Genomic DNA, 18,779 nt, shown 5'->3' with positions numbered 1-18,779 from the left:
TGATCATGGAGATTCATAGTACCTTCTTCATATGCTTCTCAACAAGCCAAGGTACTTGAGAACGGCTTTTGAAACCACCAAAGGCTGTTCCCTTCCAAACACGTCCTGTCACAAGCTGAAAAGGGCGCGTCAATATCTCCTCGCCTGATGCCACAACCCCCACAATAACTGATGTTCCCCAGCCCTGAAGAATTTTTTATGTTCATCAGGTAGGATTTGCTAATGATGAAACACATACAAGCTTAATGCAACACAGAATAACTTAGATGAGGACAGGGGGGGGGGGGGAAGAAGATAAAACATCACCTTATGACAGCACTCGAGAGCTTCCCTCATGACAGAGACGTTCCCTATGCATTCGAAACTGTAATCAACTCCACCATCGGTAAGGTCAACAAGGACCTGTTGTATCGGTTTGTCATGGTCTTTGGATTCACGAATTCAGTGACTCCAAAATCCTTTGCTGCAAAGTACAGTCAAAATGAGATGAAAACAGAAAAAGTGCATGCACATCTAAATATCTAATTAATAATTTCCTTAAGGAGATGAGGTAACACTTCCACTCTTCAAACTTAAACAGATGTTCTGTAAATTGACTAAATTCTAAAAAGAAATGGAATAGAAAGCTGGACAGCTAATTGACGCCTCACCACTGGATGGAATTCAAGTACACACATAAAAACTTTCTTCTTAACTTGAAGAAGCTGAGAAGTAGTAGTATATGTAGTTGGATATAGATTATTGATTTACATCTTCTTGCGTGGAGACAAACTCTGAGAGTTGGAAGGATGCAAACATCAAACAGAGAGACTGAGAAAGAAGTTCCATTTCTTTCAAAACCGTGAACACCTTTTCCCTCTCATTAATCAACTAAAAAGCAGTACTCCTTCCTCACCAAACCACCACAGATGCCAAACGTATTCTCTTCTAAGTACACACATGTCGGCACTACAGAGCCCTTATCATGGCAGTTTCAGAAGCCAGGTGTCCTGACAATGCACAAAGAAATGAGGACATGCACGTGACCTGCATGTTCTGCTATTTGGTGTATGACGCATGCACGCGTTGTGTGGTGGGTCACAAGGCTGCTTACAACTTAGAAGGGTCCTAGCCTCCACGATAAATAAGAGGCCCAAAGTATATATGAGACAAACTTTTCATCAGTCACAAAAGTCTCTTCCTTGGTTCCTGTCTTACGGTGTGTCTTCCCTTTTCTCTCAACAGCCTTCTTGATTCTTTGCTGTATTCACTATCCTTACAAAGTGTTCCCAAATAAAATATTTTTAGGGAATGAAATTTTTTGCAAAAGGCTATCGATGGGGGCATTGGACCATCAACCACATTTCCCAACACCAAAAATCGACAAGATCAATGGGTAGTGACGAAATGGAATAATCTAAAGGCAGGTTTCCTTGTGGGCGATGGGTGCTATACTACTATAATATGTCGTGAATCTAAGGCACCTCTTGGTATGTGTTTATAGGCCACGAAAAGGTCAAAATCTTTCAGTATGTCAAACACACGTCATGATAAAGAGCTTAGAAGGAGATGCAAGGAAGGTCTTTCCAGTGAGTATGTAAAAATGCACCAAAGATAATTAGAAGAAAACAAAAAATGTCAACATTACTAGATGCAGAGTGTTAGAGGTGGAAATGGATATGGAGGATGAAGGGGTTAAAAAATTTATATTTAGATAAATTTGGTGAGGAAGGAAATGAAGAGCGCACCTAAGTTAGTAGTAACCTGGTGAGGAAGATAAGTGTCACTAAAATAGTCTAATTAGCCCCCTACATATAATAAATGCTAGTAGACACGCTAATGTAAGCTTGTTGTTTGTTTTAAATTATGCAAATGTATTCACGGTTACTCCTCCATCATATTGGGTGTGTTGTGCTTCGAGACAGGAGTCGTCAAGTAACAAACACCTATCCTATTCATTATAGCTGTTACAGAGGTAGGCACCTGATATTCAATTTTCCTACTTTTGTTGTACTCGTAGGTTTTCTCGAATCTCGACCTACTTTTGTTGTAACAACCACCTATCCTATTCGTTTTAAATCATATAAGGTTTTTTTTTACTGGAATTATTCACTTTACGGATTGAAAAAAAAAAAACAAAACAAACAAACAAACAAACAAAAGGTTCAACCTAGGGCGAGTCATCCACCATAACCATCTTATGGAAACTTATTTGTTTCCAAATAGGAGCCATAAGTTTTTGTTAAGGGAAGGGCGTCAATCCCTTCCAAAAACATAAAAATATGCATTGATCTCCGTACCAAACAGACCATGTTGAACAACTCAGCCATTGTACTCAATTATCAGCTCCAGTTCACTTTCTATAATGTGTCTAAAATTACCCTGAAAGTAGCGAGTGAACGAGGTTAGGAGATATTTAACAGTTCAAGAAGTAAGATATTTGTGGATTGTGAACAAGGAAGGTAATACGGCAATACACAGCATTCCCTCCTAGTTTCTGGTCTTGTGAATGAAATATGTTCAGGTTGAGGTAGCTGAAAATTGAAAAGCATGTATTCAGTTCTGTTATATGAGCATTCTAGGGGTGGCCAAATTCATTGCAGCACTGATCATAGTCGGGATTTTTTATTCAGATCAAGCTCCTGATGAATATTATTTCAAGCAGTGATAAATGTGATAAAATAGAGTCATAGATGTAGTGATGTACCAATATCAGACTTCTTGCTGTCAATGTCAACACCAATGATACGTGAAGCACCAGCTGCTTTTGCACCTTCTGCAACCTATTGGATTAAAAACAAACAAAGAAATAAAGAATAAATAACACTAACTATAGCCTGTGTAGTATTAGAAGGTAATATGAAACAGTGTTTTGACTTACTGCAAGACCAACGGTGCCAAGACCAAATACAGCCACAATGGAACCTGCTTCAACCTTTGCTGTGTTCCATACAGCCCCAAGACCTAAAAATAAAAACGCCAAATTTGAATATTGATTTTGATTCCATGAATAGGAAGAGAAAGACATGTGATACAGAGCAATCAGAGTTCGAGACATTAACATTGAAATACAGGGGCATAAAACAAAATAAAGCAAAATAAAATTTATTACTCGGTATTCTCAGAAAACACTGAAGTTTCACACTTGGCAACATTTTAAGAAAGTGTGTCAGGGTAGAAAGTCTCGCCAATGGGAACACCATAACCAAGTTCTTGGCTAGCACTCCAAGTGCTCACGCATAGCTATTCAGAAAATGCATTTCGACATTCATCTATCATTTCTTCTCTTCTTTTAGCTTTAAACTATGAAATAACTTAAAAGTTACCCTACCCAAATACTTTCAGTTTACCCCTAACGCCTTCAGATAGAAAATTTCATATTTTCCAATAACGTGTAGCATTAACGTGTTTACCAACATATACATATGTAATTGTTTGTTTTGGCTATGCATAATACTGAAGTATGGTCCCAACAGACTAGTTTTTCTGTATGCCAAACGACAATATACAAGAATTATATTGGAGGTAAAAAAGAAGACTATCTATATATCCAAAGTAAACAAATTAGAACTGGACAGAAGGCTCACTAGTAGGAACACCACATCCAAGTAAGCATACTTTATCTAGCAGTGCTTCTGGGGAAATTTTTGCTAACACTTACATCATGTACAACTGTGTATTGCCTAAATGTCGATGTTCCCATGAAATGATAGATAGTGGTTCCCTTTACTGAGAAACGACTCTTGCGATCAGTCATCATAACACCAGCACCAGTGGCTGCACGGACTTTTCCACAAAGATTTGTCTTTCCGGACTTGCAAAACTTACATTCCCTGCACTTGGCTTGATAACAAGGTATAACATGGTCACCAGCTTTAACTTCAGTTACTCCTTCACCAACACTCTCAACAATCCTGTGCAAGTAAATATACCACAAATCATCCTCGGCATTCAAATAGCAGAAATGAACTGTTAGTCAACATAGCAAATAATACTTGCCCTGTAGCCTCGTGACCAAGAATACACGGAAAGAGACCCTCAGGATCCTGCAAAACAAATGAAACTAAATCAATATGCGAAGTACAAAATATATAAATTAAGAGCTATATGATTGAAAACTGGTGATACTGTATCGAGTGAATCAGATTTTGTTCTCTGAAGTATATGCTTGTCAATTCCTCCTATCATGAAAGTTTCCACATAGATCTATGCTTCTTAGGTATTCTATTATATTTATGTTTTGCCTATTAGATTCTCCTTTAGGAATAAGAGTGCATTTGAAAAATGGGGAGTAGTCGGGACTCCCACAATGCCATACTATAAGAAAAAATCAATTGATATAACATGGGCATGTGCAACGTAAACCAATAATTGCCCCATTTAGAAGTGTACAGAATGATAATGTATGCAATGACCTCTTGACAGCATAGACAATGCTGAACAATTCACCCATTGCACCCACTTATTAACACCAGTTCGCATTCTATAGTTGAACTACTCTGAAAGTAATCAAAGAGGAACTCAACACAGCCCCTCACTCTCCTACAGCCAAGTTGTTTCTTACTCGAGTTGTTCCCTCGACGGGGTCCAATGTGAATCGAAAATCATCTCCGGATGACTTAATAATCCCTCTTAACTCGTTTATTCATTACAATTGTTTCTTCAGTTTCTTACAAAGTATTTCACTATTCTAAAAAATAAAGAATGTTATCAACAAACAACAAATTAAATCTCCTAAATCATCCACTTCCTCACTATTCTATCAATCTCCCTACTATCGCATCCATATTCCATCTAATTAAATGCTAAAACTTGTAAGTTAAAATATCATAATGTTACCATGCCATTAACAAACAGATAACCAAATCTCTAAAAGCCCTATCAAATAAAATAGTCCTACTTTTACAAGTTTGAGGAACAAGGAAAAAAATTTATACCTTGCCACTCCAGGTATAAACATCAGTATGACAAAGAGCAGTAAAGAGTATCTTGATTGGTACTTCTCCAGCTTGTGGTGGTGCCACCTGTACATCTTCTATCACTAACGGCTTGTTTGCTTCCCAAGCCACCGCAGCTTTTCAAATAAACACGAAATCAAAACCATAAATAAAAAAATAAAGATACTCAAAGTAAGATTATGATGAAAAAGGAGATGTGCATGTTTTACCCAAGTAATGACTTGACCTTCGAAAGCCATGAATGGAGAATGATCAGTTGTGAGGAAATGACGATGGGGCTGAAATATGTTGGGCTTTATTACTAGCTGCAATCTAAGGAGCGACTGAGTTTGTCACATTCTACAACTCTAAATCTTTCCCATATAACTTTCACAAAATCTGCCGTCTTCTTCTTTGTATTTTCTAGGTCTGTGTTTTGGAGTGGGTTAGAGAGACGAGAGTGAGAGATTAGTCCGTAAACATACAGGAGAGATTGGGAGAGGTTGGAGGCAAAGATAGGGGTAAATGAGAAAAGAGGGGGGGTACGGTCAGACACAAAGTAAAGGTTATTTGGGGGTACGGACAGACATAGGGGAGAGTGACACGTGTGAAGTGGTTTTTTGTGAGAGTTTTGATGAATAGCGACCTCAAGAGTTCGCTACGCTCACAGATTAAAACAATATCTGGAATTGGTTTCCTTCAAATGTAAGAAACCAAAAGTTTCCCAGTAAATTGAAAGAAGTCGACTGTCCACAAGAGCGAATACTTGGACTTTCACATTGAATTTTGGGATGATTCAAACAATAAATTTTCACCTAGTGTCAACATAGGGTCCATAATAGTAAGCCCGCCAAGTGCTCGCTAAGCATGACCAACAGGGCTAGCCGACTTGAGGTTACCCGGTACAGATTGAATATTCCCCACTTGAGTTGTTCGGCCCAAGGTGGGTTCTACAATAAACACTATATATGTATAGATCCAAGCTGTGAGCGTCAGGTACTCACCAAGTAATGCTAATGCATGTGCCCGTAAATACGAGTAATTGACTACCAATAAAGCAAAAGTGTAACTGCAATGCACCAAAAATTTGTTAGGGCACAAACACCAAATATATAGATGACAATGCTCACAAAAAAAAATATATGACAGTGCATACACATCAATATGGCATTTCCCAGTCTTAATTTCATCATCTAATACGTGCATCTCAAGATGTTGAAAAGATTGGAAGCCAGAAGAAGCAATGTTACTAATATTCATAAGTACAATCATGTTATATCCAACATAACATTGAACTCCAAGAGATATGACAACTAAAACACGGCAGTTATATGTTTTTCCTCGATTCATCAGTGAAGAAATTACACAAAAAGTTAAACAAAGCAAAAAGATAAACGATCCAATGGACTTAACAGAACTTCAGCTCCATGGCTTCATCAATTTGGCATTATCTGTGAACAACAGCACATCAGCTTCTATTCAAATTAGCAGGATTGCTCTCCCTCTTTTGTATTGACCTTTGACTTTTTAATTCACGTCTACTGCAAGATAAGAGATAAATATTCATGTTTCTGTCCGCAATGCTAAAGAGACGAGAAAGATTTCTATTCCATAATCCATTAGGTCAACAGTTCATATCTTGGAATTGTTATGAGGCGACCCGTACCCCTACACTGCCCGTTACCTCAAAATTAATATGTTAGAAGGCAATATAATGGAGAAGATGTTAGGATTCTTAAACAACTAAAGGCTTGCATATAAACCGCCCACAAAAACAGGGTGGGAGGCCCAAGACCGACAAGCAATCTCAACACAAGGTTGGATCTATTTCATAAAGGAATTGTTACCAGTTTAAGATTAAATTAAAGTTCAGAAGTTTCAAAAGAAGGACAACTAGTAAAGAGTCAGGATATGATTGCTGTAGCAAAATCCTAAAATCTGTACTTTATGCAACCCCTTTTTAACAACACAAAATTATAAACCAAGGTGAACGAAGGGACTTGACCAAATGATACAATTATCTACTAATACAGTGCTTTCCAAAACAGTTCAATCATTAGATAAATACAGAGCAGAACACTTTAACTGTTGTCAGTTTGATACTTTGATATATATTTATAAGCCCCAGACAATGTGAAGATGAACCACATCGTTTTAACAGTATACAAACATATGGTGAGTGTCGAAAAGATTATGAACTCAAAAACATATAGTTTTCTGGAAAAAGGTCAGAAAGAGAAGATATGTTCAATCCGAACTCCAGACTACCTTAATTTAGTGTTGTTCCAGAAGTTTGCAAGGAAATCTTCAAACTTTTTACAAAAGGCTCATGCACACTTAACTTTTAAAAAGAAACATATACCCCCCTCATGGTAGTCTTAGCAACTCATTTCTATAGAACTATAGAAGTAGAAACAGTATAAGCTTCTCTGTTTGGACTTAGTATAAGTCATATGCAACAAATGAGAGCAATTAAAATATGTAACAGACAGATAAAGATAGTTCTTAATTCTCGAAATGCAAAATTTGTTCAACGGGATCATTATTAAGCGATGAAGACAATACAATGACTGAAACAACTAAACAAATTATTAAAAAGATATTCTTTAGAGTGCAGGCAAGTACCTAAAATGGATCAACTGAATAACTATCGCTGAATATTAAGCATGGCCTTCGCCTCACTCTGCTCTACCATGAGAGTGTCACTAGTGTATTTGCTCAACAGCTCCTGCTTCTTCTTCGCGCCAAAACCATCTTCTCAATCTCCCTTTCATCAGGAAGCGGTACATGTACAACAAACTCTTGTTCTTTCTGATTCTCTTCCTCTTTCACCTTCCTCTCCTCCTCCACAACATCTTCCTCTTCTTCAAACAATATATTGGCAGCATTAGCAACTTTCCGACCAATTTCACGCATTATCAGCGACTTTCCGACCAATTTCACGCATTATCTGCTGCCTCCATTTATCAGCATCGGAAAGATCACGGCATTCGGAAGTGAGAAAAGGGCGGCGTTCTTTAGGTTTCTTATTCTCTTCGTTCTTTGCTGTTATGTATCTATTTAACATAGACTGTGCTTTCTCTTCGTTTCGTGCCATCTTTGATTAGTTTCTAAACAACGTCTCCAATTAACCCTAAAATTAGAATTATTGTGATTCAATAAATAATCTTATAAACAAAAAGTGACGAGAGGGAGAGAGGTGTGTCTTACTTGCGTCTATGAAGCTCTTGTGTGGTCTGTGAAGCTTGAAACAACTATCTATTCCCAACTGGTCAATTCGTGGGTGTGAGGATGAAGATGTAATAGAGATTTTTTTACCGAATATCGGTGTGATATATACCGTCGCTGTTGATACTTTTCTTCTCCGGATGTGAAAAGCCAAGTATGTAGATGGCGTAGACCCTTATGGAGTTTCGGGCCTTGCCCACAGTGAAAATTCTAAGCGCTTGAGAGCAAGTCCAACAAGGGTAGGGTAGGGAACGGGTCGGGTTTGGGTAGGATATGGCTATATCCGAATACGAATCCGAATAGTTTCATAATATCCTAACTCGATCCCGATTAAAACCGAAATTTAATATCCAAATCCGACCTGAACCCGATCGGATAACACTAAAAATTCAAAAAAAGCCCAAAAAATATATCCGAACCCGAATCCGACCCGAATAAGTAAATGGATAAAAAAATCAACCTAAACCCGAACTATTCGGATTTGGGTCGGATCGGATTCGAGTCAAACCCGACCCAATTCCCTGCCCTAAATAGAGGGTTATATAAGGTGCTAAAGGCAAATATAACACCCCAACCACAAAAATGTCATTCTAATGGGGCTACTAAAAGGGTCTTAAATTTGGAAGGAGTCAAAAACCCAACCAAAGTTAAGACCTTCGTTAGCCGCTGTTATAATAAGTTCGGGAGACGAACGACATTGTTTCTGCCGTCCATGCATTAAATTTCGACGGACAGTAGAAATTGTGTCATCCGTCTAAAAAAATTTAAACTTAAGTTACAAAATAATGGATGGATGGCAGAAACTATGTCGTCCGTATCATTTAGCACTTTAAAACAGAAAACGCGGTTGGATTGGTTTTTTGATTTTGGGGTGCCAAATTTGGTTGGGCAAGCTAAAAGGCCTATGTGGCACCTTTTAGCAGCTCTCCATTGGACTTGCTCTTATACTCCCCCGGAAGTGTTGAGTAATGCATATATCTAATTCTAAACTACTTTAATGTATGGGACTCATCTCCTGTTTTTTAGTAGATTGACGATATTACCCTTTGATGCTTTAAGCAAAACACACAACATGCGTGCATCAATCTAGTAAGTAGTATATACATGGGAAGCACTAGTGGCGGAGCCAGAAATTTATTCCAGGGTGAGCACAATAAGTTTTCAATAGAAACTCAATTAAATGCACACATTTTTCTTGTTTTTCTCTTAGTATAATATTTTTAGTCCATCGTTTTATTTTTATTTATTCAATTTTTATTACTACTGTTATGCAAACAAACAATTTTTACTTTATAACTTCAATTTTTAAAAATCAAAATCTATTATAGTTTAAGAAATGAAATTTTCAAATTTGAATTACAAAGCTTAGCTCATTATATTGTTTATTTTGTAAATTGATTTAATTTTCAATAGTAAGGTGCATCTAATTGTCTATTCTCTTATTTGCCATTTTTTTTTCTCCTTGTATAAAAGGTAAATGAAATGTCATATGGCTTTTGATGGTTTGAGGAGCATGCTTACATATCTATCTAATAAAAATGTTTGGTGTGGGGCCCATGATTCCACATTAAATGATTACAAATATTTCTCACAAGTTATGACATGGCGATTCAAAGTCTTATAAGATATGCGAGTTTAAAATGTTAATTTGAAAGAATACTAGATCATTGTTGATTTAGTCAACATTAAATCATGGTACATTTTATTTTGTGGGCTTTTTTATCATTTTGGTGATTAGGGTTCTTTTGGGCCTAATTTGAAACAATGTTATATACTTACCTTTAATGGTGAGACCTAAAACCACCAAATATTTTTGAGCAAACCAACACCAAACAACTTTAGTTGAAACATCAAAGAGTGAGCACCAAATGTGCCTCCCGGTATTTCCAAAATAGCGCCAAATAAATCTCAACACAACCGCTGCTTTCGAAACACTGCGAGAGAAAAGGCCACAATAAAGGCTTGATTTTGTTCAGAAATGAGAAAGTGTGTTTTTCCCACGTGGTGTTGGAAAAACCACGCGATTTCGTACATTTGGTTAAGCACCAAAGCAAACACCAAATTCCAGCCAATTTAGTGCTTGGTTTGATGTTTTTTTGGTTTGGTATTAAAGAGATCTCGCCATTAAAGATGGAAAACACCAAATAATTTGAAAATTTGCTGTTTGGTGCTCAAGAGGTCTCACCATTATAGATGCTCTTATATAATATAACAAGCTTACAATAGCAATACCAAATGACTATCTTTCTCTTCAGTTAAAATACATGTACAACCCATGTCCGCTGGTTAGAGACTAACTAATAAACTGAGAAACGAATAAACGAAGACTGATCAAGCAAAAGCAAAACAACTCGTCACACAGTAAGGTCCCAAAGTTTTCAACTTTCCAGGCTGTATTCATTCAAGATCTAATTAGCTATTGAATCTTTAAATAGAACGTTTTTTTTTAACAATAGCTATGGGTTAGGCAGACCCCTACCTGCATTCCTTAATCAAAATCTTACATAGATTGTTCCTTTTATATCCTCAATGATTTTAGACAATTGTTCATATAGAGGGGGTATAAAATACAAAATCTTTAAATAGAACGTAGTAACATAATATCTCATCCTCGTCATCACGATGCCCATAATAACTCGCGTCAATCCTTTTAAAAATATCATACCTAGACCTCTTCCTCAACTCAGGTGGCTTCTCAAACAACTCTCTAACACCGGGCAACTTCTTCGCAGCCCAAAATACCGATACCCAGGATCTCTACCACTAGGATTGGGAACATCAACAATATTCACATCCAAATCAGTCATCTTCGCAGAATGCCTAGTATAATTCTGACCACCCAAGTAAATAATCCGACGCTCCTAATGCCCTTTCTCTCTAATAAGTTTATTAATATCATCATTAAGGTCGCGAAGTCGATGCTCACCCAACCCCTCGTTTTGAATGTCAGCGACTTTATGACCAATTTCACGCATTATCTGCTACCTCCATTTATCAGCATTGGAAAGATTACGACATTCGAAAGCGAGAAAAGGGCGGCGTTCTTTAGGTTTCTTATTCTCTTCGTTCTTTGTTGTTATGTATCTATTTAACATAGACTGTGCTTTCTCTTCGTTTCGTGCCATCTTTGATTAGTTTCTAAACAACGTCTCGAATTAACCCTAAAATTAGAATTATTGTAATTCAATAAATAATCTTATAAATAAAAAGTGACGAGAGAGAGAGAGGTGTGTCTTACTTGCGTCTATGAAGCTCTAGTGTGGTATGTGAAGCTTGAAACAACTATCTATTCCCAACTGGTCAATTTGTGGGTGTGAGGATGAAGATGTAATAGAGATTTTTTTATCGAATATCGGTGTGATATATACCGTCACTGTTGATAGTTTTCTTCTCCGGATGTGAAAAGCCAAGTATGTAGATGTCGTAGACCCTTATGGAGTTTCAGGCCCAACCCACAGTGAAAATTATAAGCGCTTGAGGGCAAGTCCAATAATGGTAGGGTAGGGAACGGGTCGGGTTCGGGTCGGATATGGCTATATCCGAATCCAAATCCGAATAGTTTGATAATATCCGAACCCGAACCCGATTAAAACCTAAATTTAATATCCGAATCCGACCCGAACCCAAATCGAACCCGACTAACCCGATCGGATAACACTAAAAATTTAAAAAAAAACAAAAAAATATATCCGAACCCGAACCCAAATCCAACCCGAATAGTTAAACATATAAAAAAATTGACCCGAACCCGAACTATTCGGATTCGGGTCAAATCCAACCTGATTCCCTGCCCTAAATAGGGGGCTATATGGGGTACTAAAGGCAAATATAGCACCCTAACCACAAAAATGTCATTCTAATGGGGCTGCTAAAAGGGTCTTAAACTTGGAAGGAGTCAAAAACCGAACCAAAGTTAAGACCTTCGCTAGCAGCTGCTATAATAAGTTCGGGAGACGGACGACATAATTTCTACCGTCCGTCTGTTAAATTTCGACGGACGGTAGAAACTATGTCATCCGTCTAAAAAAATTTAAACTTAAGTTACAAAATAATGGATGGACGGCAGAAACTATGTTGTCCGTATCATTTAGCACTTCAAAACAGAAAACGCGGTTGGATTGGTTTTTTGATTTTGGGGTGCCAAATTTGGTTGGGCAAGCTAAAAGGCCTATGTGACACCTTTTAACAGCCCAATTTAGCAGCTCTCCATTGGACTTGCTCTTATACTCCCCCGGAAGCGTTGAGTAATGCATATATCTAAATCTAAACTACTTTAATGTCCGGGACTCATCTCCTATTTTTCAGTAGATTGACGATATTACCCTTTGATGCTTTAAGCAAAACGCACAATGTGTGTGCATCAATCTAGTAAGTAGTACATACATGGGAAGCACTAGTGGCGGAGCCAGAAATTTATTCTAGGGTGAGCACTATAAGTTTTCAATACAAACTCAATTAAACGCACGCGTTTTTCTTGTTTTTCACTTAGTATAATATTTTTAGTCCATCGTTTTATTTTTATTTATTTGATTTTTATTACTACTGTTATGCAAACAAACAATTTTTACTTTATAATTTCAATTTTTAAAAATCAAAATCTATTACAGTTTAGGAAATGAAATTTTCAAATTTGAATTACAAAGCTTAGCTCATTATATTGTTTATTTTGTTAATTGATTTAATTTTCAAATATAAGGTGCATCTAATTGTCTATTCTCTTCTTTGCCATTTTTTTTTCTCCCTGTATAAAAGGTAAATGAAATACCATATGATATGGTTTGAGGAGCATGCTTACATATCAATCTAATAAAAATTCTTGGTGTGGGGCCCATAGATCCCCTATTCGACAATTACAAATATTTCTCACAAGTTATGACATGGTAGATTCAAAGTGTTATAGGGTATGTACAGTTTAAAATGTTAATTTGAAATAATACTAGATCATTGTTGATTTAGTCAACATTAAATCATGGCTGTTTGTGGGCTGGGCTTTTATCACTTGGCTTATTAGGGTTCTTTTGGGCCTAATTTGCAACAATGCCATATACTTAACTTTAATGGTGAGACCTAAAAACACCAAATATTTTTGAGCAAACCAACACCAAACAACTTTAGTGGAAACATCAAAGAGTGAGCACCAAATGTGCCTCGCTGTGTTTCCAAAACCGCGCCAAATAAAGCCCAACACAGCCGCTGCTTTCAAAACACCGCGAGAGAAAAGCCCACAATAAAGGCTTGTTTTTGTTCAGAAATGAGAAAGTGGTTTTGCCCACGCGGTGTTGGAAAAACCACGCAGTTTCATACATTTGGTTAAGCACCAAAGCAAACACCAAATTTCAGCCGATTTGGTGTTTGGTTTGATGTTTTTTTGGTTTGGTATTAAAGATGGAAAACACCAAATTTTCAAAAATTTGAAAATTTGGTGTTTAGTGCTCAAGAGGTCTCACCATTATAAATGCTCTTATATAATATAACAAGCTTACAATAGCAATACCAAATGACTATCTTTCTCTTCGGTTGAAATACATGTACAACCCATGTCCGCTGGTTAGAGACTAACTAATAAACTGATAAACGAATAAACGAAGACTAAGCAAGCAAAAGCAAAACAACTCGCCACACAGTAAGGTCCCAAAGTTTTCAACTTCCCAGGCTGTATTCATGCAAGATCTAATTAGCAATTGAATCTTTAAATAGAACGTTTTTTTTTTTAACAATAGCTATGGGTTAGGCAGACCCCTACCTGCATTCCTTAATCAAAAAGTTACATAGATTGTTCTTTTTATATCCCCAATGATTTTAGACAATTGTTCATACAGAGGGGGTATAAAATACAAAATCTTTAAATAGAACGTAGTAACATAATATCTCATCCTCGTCATCATGATACCCATAATAACTCGCGTTAATCCTTTTAAAAATATCATACCTAGACCTCCTCTTCCTCAACTCTAGCGACTTCTCAAACAACTCTCTAACACCGGGCAACTTCTTCGCAGCACCGAAATACTGATACCCAGGACCTCTACCACTAGGATTGGGTTGTACAGGTATTTCAATGTCACTGTGACTTTATTCCCCAGGTATTATGGATTGGGTTGAAATACCTCTACCACCAGGTTTCAATGTCACCGTGACTTTATTCCCCAGTTCAAAACAAGGTGAAACCTTTCACCGAGATAGTGACTGACTTGTTAACTTCGGACGGGATGTTGGATTCTGTCTGAATTACAAAACTCACCAGACGTAATCCAACATCCTGTCTCGCTATATATTTTTTTTCCAGACGGAATCAAATATCCCGTCCGGAGTCCTAACGACTAGTTCACCAACGGGCATAAAGGTAAAAAACGGTCAAAATAAAAAACTTTGGTATATATACAATATTTGTTTCATTTGAAAGTGCACAACGCACTTTCCATAGGTGTACTTCCTACATTCAACCAACACGCAATACGATATAATTACAACTAATTTTTTTTTTAAAATAGTACGACAAATTCAAACTAATTACACAACAACAAACTTGATAAAAACTAACATAAATAATAATAATTAACATAAAGAAAAATCTAAAACTTACTTGAGACTCCGCCACTCGATTTGCTATGTGTCGGACAGATGTTGACGCTAATGGTGGGTGTTCCTCGATTTCACAACGCGGTGGAAAATTGAACCCGAGTTCAATTTCGTCCTCCTCGCCCATATTATGCGCTCTTGACGACGATCATTTTTCCCCCTTTTTTGTAGAAATTTTGACATTTCCGAACCATCGGGAATGCTCTTCATGTGGTGAGGTTGGTGGGGATGCATTGGGGGGTAGAGAAGTCATTAGGAATGGAAGTTTGTGATAAAAGGTTGTTAATGGAGGCTAGAAAATCGCAATGGAGGCTGGGAAGAAAGTGAAAATGGAGCATGTTCGCGTCTGTTCATAACAAGTCATTAGACGGGATGTTACATCCCGTCTCAATCAAAAACCTCCAGACGGAATCTAACATCCCGTCCGAGATATTTTATTCACCTTTGTATTGCACAACTTCACCTTGTTTTTCACCGTTTTGGTGAAAAGGGGGTGAATAAGTGCTGAGGTGGCGGTGAATAAGGGGAGGATTATTTTCACTTGCATTGCAAATGCTCTAAGAAACCAAAAGTTTCCCAGTAAATTGAAAGAAGTCGACTGTCCACAAGATTTTGTATACTTGGACTTTCACATTGAATTTTGGGATGATTCAGACAGTAAATTTTCACCTAGTGTCAACATAGGGTCCATAATCGTAAGCCTACCAAGTGCTCGCTCAGCATGACCAACAGGGCTAGCCGACTTGAGGTTACCCGGTATAGATTGAATATTCCCCACTTGAGTTGTTCGGCCCAAGGTGGGTTCTACAATAAACACTATATATGAATAGATCCAAGTTGTGAGCGTCGGGTACTCACCAAGTAATGCTAATGCATGTGCCCCTAAATACGAGTAATTGACTACCAATAAAGCAAAAGTGTAACTGCAATGCACCAAAAATTTGTTAGGGCACAAACACCAAATATATAGATGGCAATGCATACACATCAATATGGCATTTCCCAGTCTTAATTTCATCATCTAATACGTGCATCTCAGGATGTTGAAAAGATAGGAAGCCAGAAGAAGCAATGTTACTAATATTCATAAGTACAATCATGTTATATCCAACATAACATTGAACTCCAAGAGATATGACAACTAAAACACGGTAGTTATATGTTTTTCCTCGATTCATTAGTGGAGAAATTACACAAAAAGTTAAACAAAGCAAAAAGATAAACGATCCAATGGACTTCACGGAACTTGACTCCATGGCTTCATCGGTTTGGCATTATCGTGAACAATAAAGAAGACATCGGCTTCTATTCAAATTAGCAGGATTGCTCTCCCTCTTTTGTATTGACCTTTGACTTTTTAATTGGCGTCTCTGCAAGATAAGAGATAAATATTCATGTTTTAAATGCGCAATGCTAAATAGACGAGAAAGATTTCTATTCCATAATGCATTAGGTCAAGCGGTTCATATCTTGGAATTGTTATGAGGCTGACCCGTACCCTACTGCGCCCGTTACCTCAAAATTAATATGTTAGAAGGCAATATAATAGAGAAGATGTTAGGATTCTTAAACAACTAAAGGCTTGCATATAAACCGCCCACAAAAACAGGGTGGGAGGCCCAAGACCGACAAGCAATCTCAACACAAGGTTGGATCTATTTCATAAAGGAATTGTTACCAGTTTAAGATTAAATTAAAGTTCAGAAGTTTCAAAAGAAGGACAACTAGTAAAGAGCCAAGATATGATTGCTGTAGCAAAATCCTAAAATATGTACTTTATGCAACCCCTTTTTAACAACACAAAATTATAAACCAAGGTGAACGAAGGGACTTGACCAAATGATACAATTATCTACTAATACAGCGCTTTCCAAAACAGTTCAATCATTAGATAAATACAGAGCAGAACACTTTAACTGTTGTCAGTTTGATACTTTGATATATATTTATAAGCCCCAGACAATGTGAAGATGAACCACGTTTTAACAGTATACAAACATATGGTGAGTGTCGAAAAGATTATGAACTCAAAAACATATAGTTTTCTGGAAAAAGGTCAAAAAGAGAAGATATGTTCAATCCGAAATCCAGATTGCCTTAATTTAGTTTTGTTCCAGAAGTTTGCAAGGAAATCTTCAAACTTTTTACAAAAGGCTCATGCACACTTAACTTTTAAAAAGAAACAGATATCCCCCTCGTGGTAGTCTTAGCAACTCATTTCTATAGAACTATAGAAGTAGAAACAGTATAAGCTTCTTCTATGTTTGGACTTAGTATAAGTCATATGCAACAAATGAGAGCAATTAAAATATGTAATAGATAGATAAAGATAGTTCTTAATTCTCGAAATGCAAAATTTGTTCAACTGGATCATTATTGAGCGATGAAGACAATACAATGACTGAAACAACTAAACAAATTATTAAAAAGATATTCGTTAGAGTGCAGGCAAGTACCTGAAATGGATCAACTGAATAACTATTGCTGAATATTAAGTATGGCCTTCGCCCCACTCTGCTCTACCATGAGAGTGTCGCTAGTGTATTTGTTCAACAGCTCCTGCTTCTTTTTCGCCAAAACCATCTTCTCAATCTCCCTTTCATCAGGAAGTGGTACATGTACAACAAACTCTTGCTCTTTCTGATTATCTTCCTCTTTCGCCTTCCTCTCCTCCTCCACAACATCTTCCTCTTCTTCAAACAATATATTGGTAGCATTAGCAACTTCCCCACTCTTAACCGCTCTCTTAGCCTATAGCTTGATATTTTCCATCCTCGCCATTCCTTCACGGCCCTTAAAGACGATCTTAGCTTCAAAGAAGTCCTTCAAGTTTCTCAAGAATCCCATCCTCGTTATCCACGATACCCATAATAACTTCGCATCAATCAATCCTTTTAAAAATATCATACCTAGACCTCCTCTTCCTCAACTCAGACGGCTTCTCAAACAACTCTCTAACACCGGGCAACTTCTTCGCAGCACCAAAATACCTATACCCAGGACTAGGGCTGGCAGTGGGTTGGATTGGTCCGGATATATGCAAATCCAAAACCGATCCGCTTTTCAACAATACAAACCCAAAATCGGACCCGACCCAAACAGATATTTGAGTTAGAGAACCATAACCGAACCGAAAACTTTTTTTTTATTTCGGATCCGATCCGTTCCGAACCAATAAGCTCAATTTCAACTCGGTGAACCGAGTTTTTTATAATTGGATCCTAATTTTCGTTATATAAATATTAAATATTTTTTTTTGCTAAACACAAAAACAAGATACACAAATCCAAAAGGCATAATGAATTATTTGAAATCCAAATTTGTAAGGGAGGATTTTCCTTTAGATAGAAACCATATTTTTATTATGTAAAAAAATATTGTAATATTACATATGTATTTTGCATATCTTATTTTGGAACTTTAAATATTACAATGCTGCATAAGGTAATAAAAATATATGGTGGAGGAAAATTAGGAATAATAAGACTAAAAATTTTAATCGGATCAGGCCTATAACGGTTCGGTACATACTTAATCCAGAACCAATCCAATAAGAGTCCGGTTCTGATTTTCAAGACCCAGAACCGGTCCAATATGCTAACTACCTGATCCAGACCCGTTTTTATTGGTTCGGACCGGATCGGGTATCAGTTCTTACCCGACCCATTGCCAGCCCTACCCAGGACCTCTACCACTAGGATTAGGAACATCAACAATATTCCCATCCAAATCAGTCATCTTCACAGAATGCCTAGTATAATTCTGACCACCCAAGTCGATAATCCGACGCTCCCAATGCCCTTTCTCTCCAATAAGTTTATTAATCTCGTCATTAAGGTCACGAAGTCGATGTTCACCCAACCCCTTGTTTTGAATGTCAGCGACTTTCCGACCAATTTCACGCATTATTTGCTGCCTCCATTTATCAACATTGGAAAGATCACGACATTCAGAAGCGAGAAATGGGCGGCATTCTTTAGGTTTCTTATTCTCTTCGTTCTTTGCTGTTATGTATCTGTTTAACATAGACTATGTTTTATCTTCGTTTCGTGCCAT

At 37.2% G+C, this 18,779-nt stretch overlaps 3 pseudogenes across 2 annotated transcripts in view; all 3 read right to left on the bottom strand.

Moving 5' to 3' along the window:
* LOC147501969 (alcohol dehydrogenase class-3-like) overlaps nucleotides 1-6,456 on the bottom strand; it is a 6,822-nt pseudogene extending 366 nt beyond the window's left edge. The window contains exons 1-9 of the transcript XR_015221536.1: nucleotides 6,330-6,456; nucleotides 5,921-5,986; nucleotides 4,917-5,053; nucleotides 3,979-4,025; nucleotides 3,567-3,893; nucleotides 2,861-2,943; nucleotides 2,687-2,762; nucleotides 307-463; nucleotides 23-184 (exon numbers count right to left, since the gene is read on the bottom strand). The product of XR_015221536.1 is annotated as an alcohol dehydrogenase class-3-like (transcript). The remainder of the gene's footprint in view (nucleotides 1-22; nucleotides 185-306; nucleotides 464-2,686; nucleotides 2,763-2,860; nucleotides 2,944-3,566; nucleotides 3,894-3,978; nucleotides 4,026-4,916; nucleotides 5,054-5,920; nucleotides 5,987-6,329) is intronic.
* Nucleotides 6,137-18,779, bottom strand: LOC147501967 (uncharacterized; annotated as a pseudogene). Its single transcript, XR_015221538.1, has 3 exons — nucleotides 18,403-18,779; nucleotides 17,180-17,725; nucleotides 6,137-6,454 (listed from the first exon to the last, which is right to left on the bottom strand). The product of XR_015221538.1 is annotated as an uncharacterized LOC147501967 (transcript).
* Nucleotides 10,692-11,581, bottom strand: LOC147501968 (uncharacterized; annotated as a pseudogene).

This window comes from Coptis chinensis, chromosome 4 (assembly GCF_015680905.1).
Source record: "Coptis chinensis isolate HL-2020 chromosome 4, ASM1568090v1, whole genome shotgun sequence".
Lineage (NCBI taxonomy): Eukaryota > Viridiplantae > Streptophyta > Magnoliopsida > Ranunculales > Ranunculaceae > Coptis > Coptis chinensis.
The sequence above is the reverse complement of the archived record's forward strand: the minus strand, read 5'-3'. Positions and strand labels throughout refer to the sequence as shown.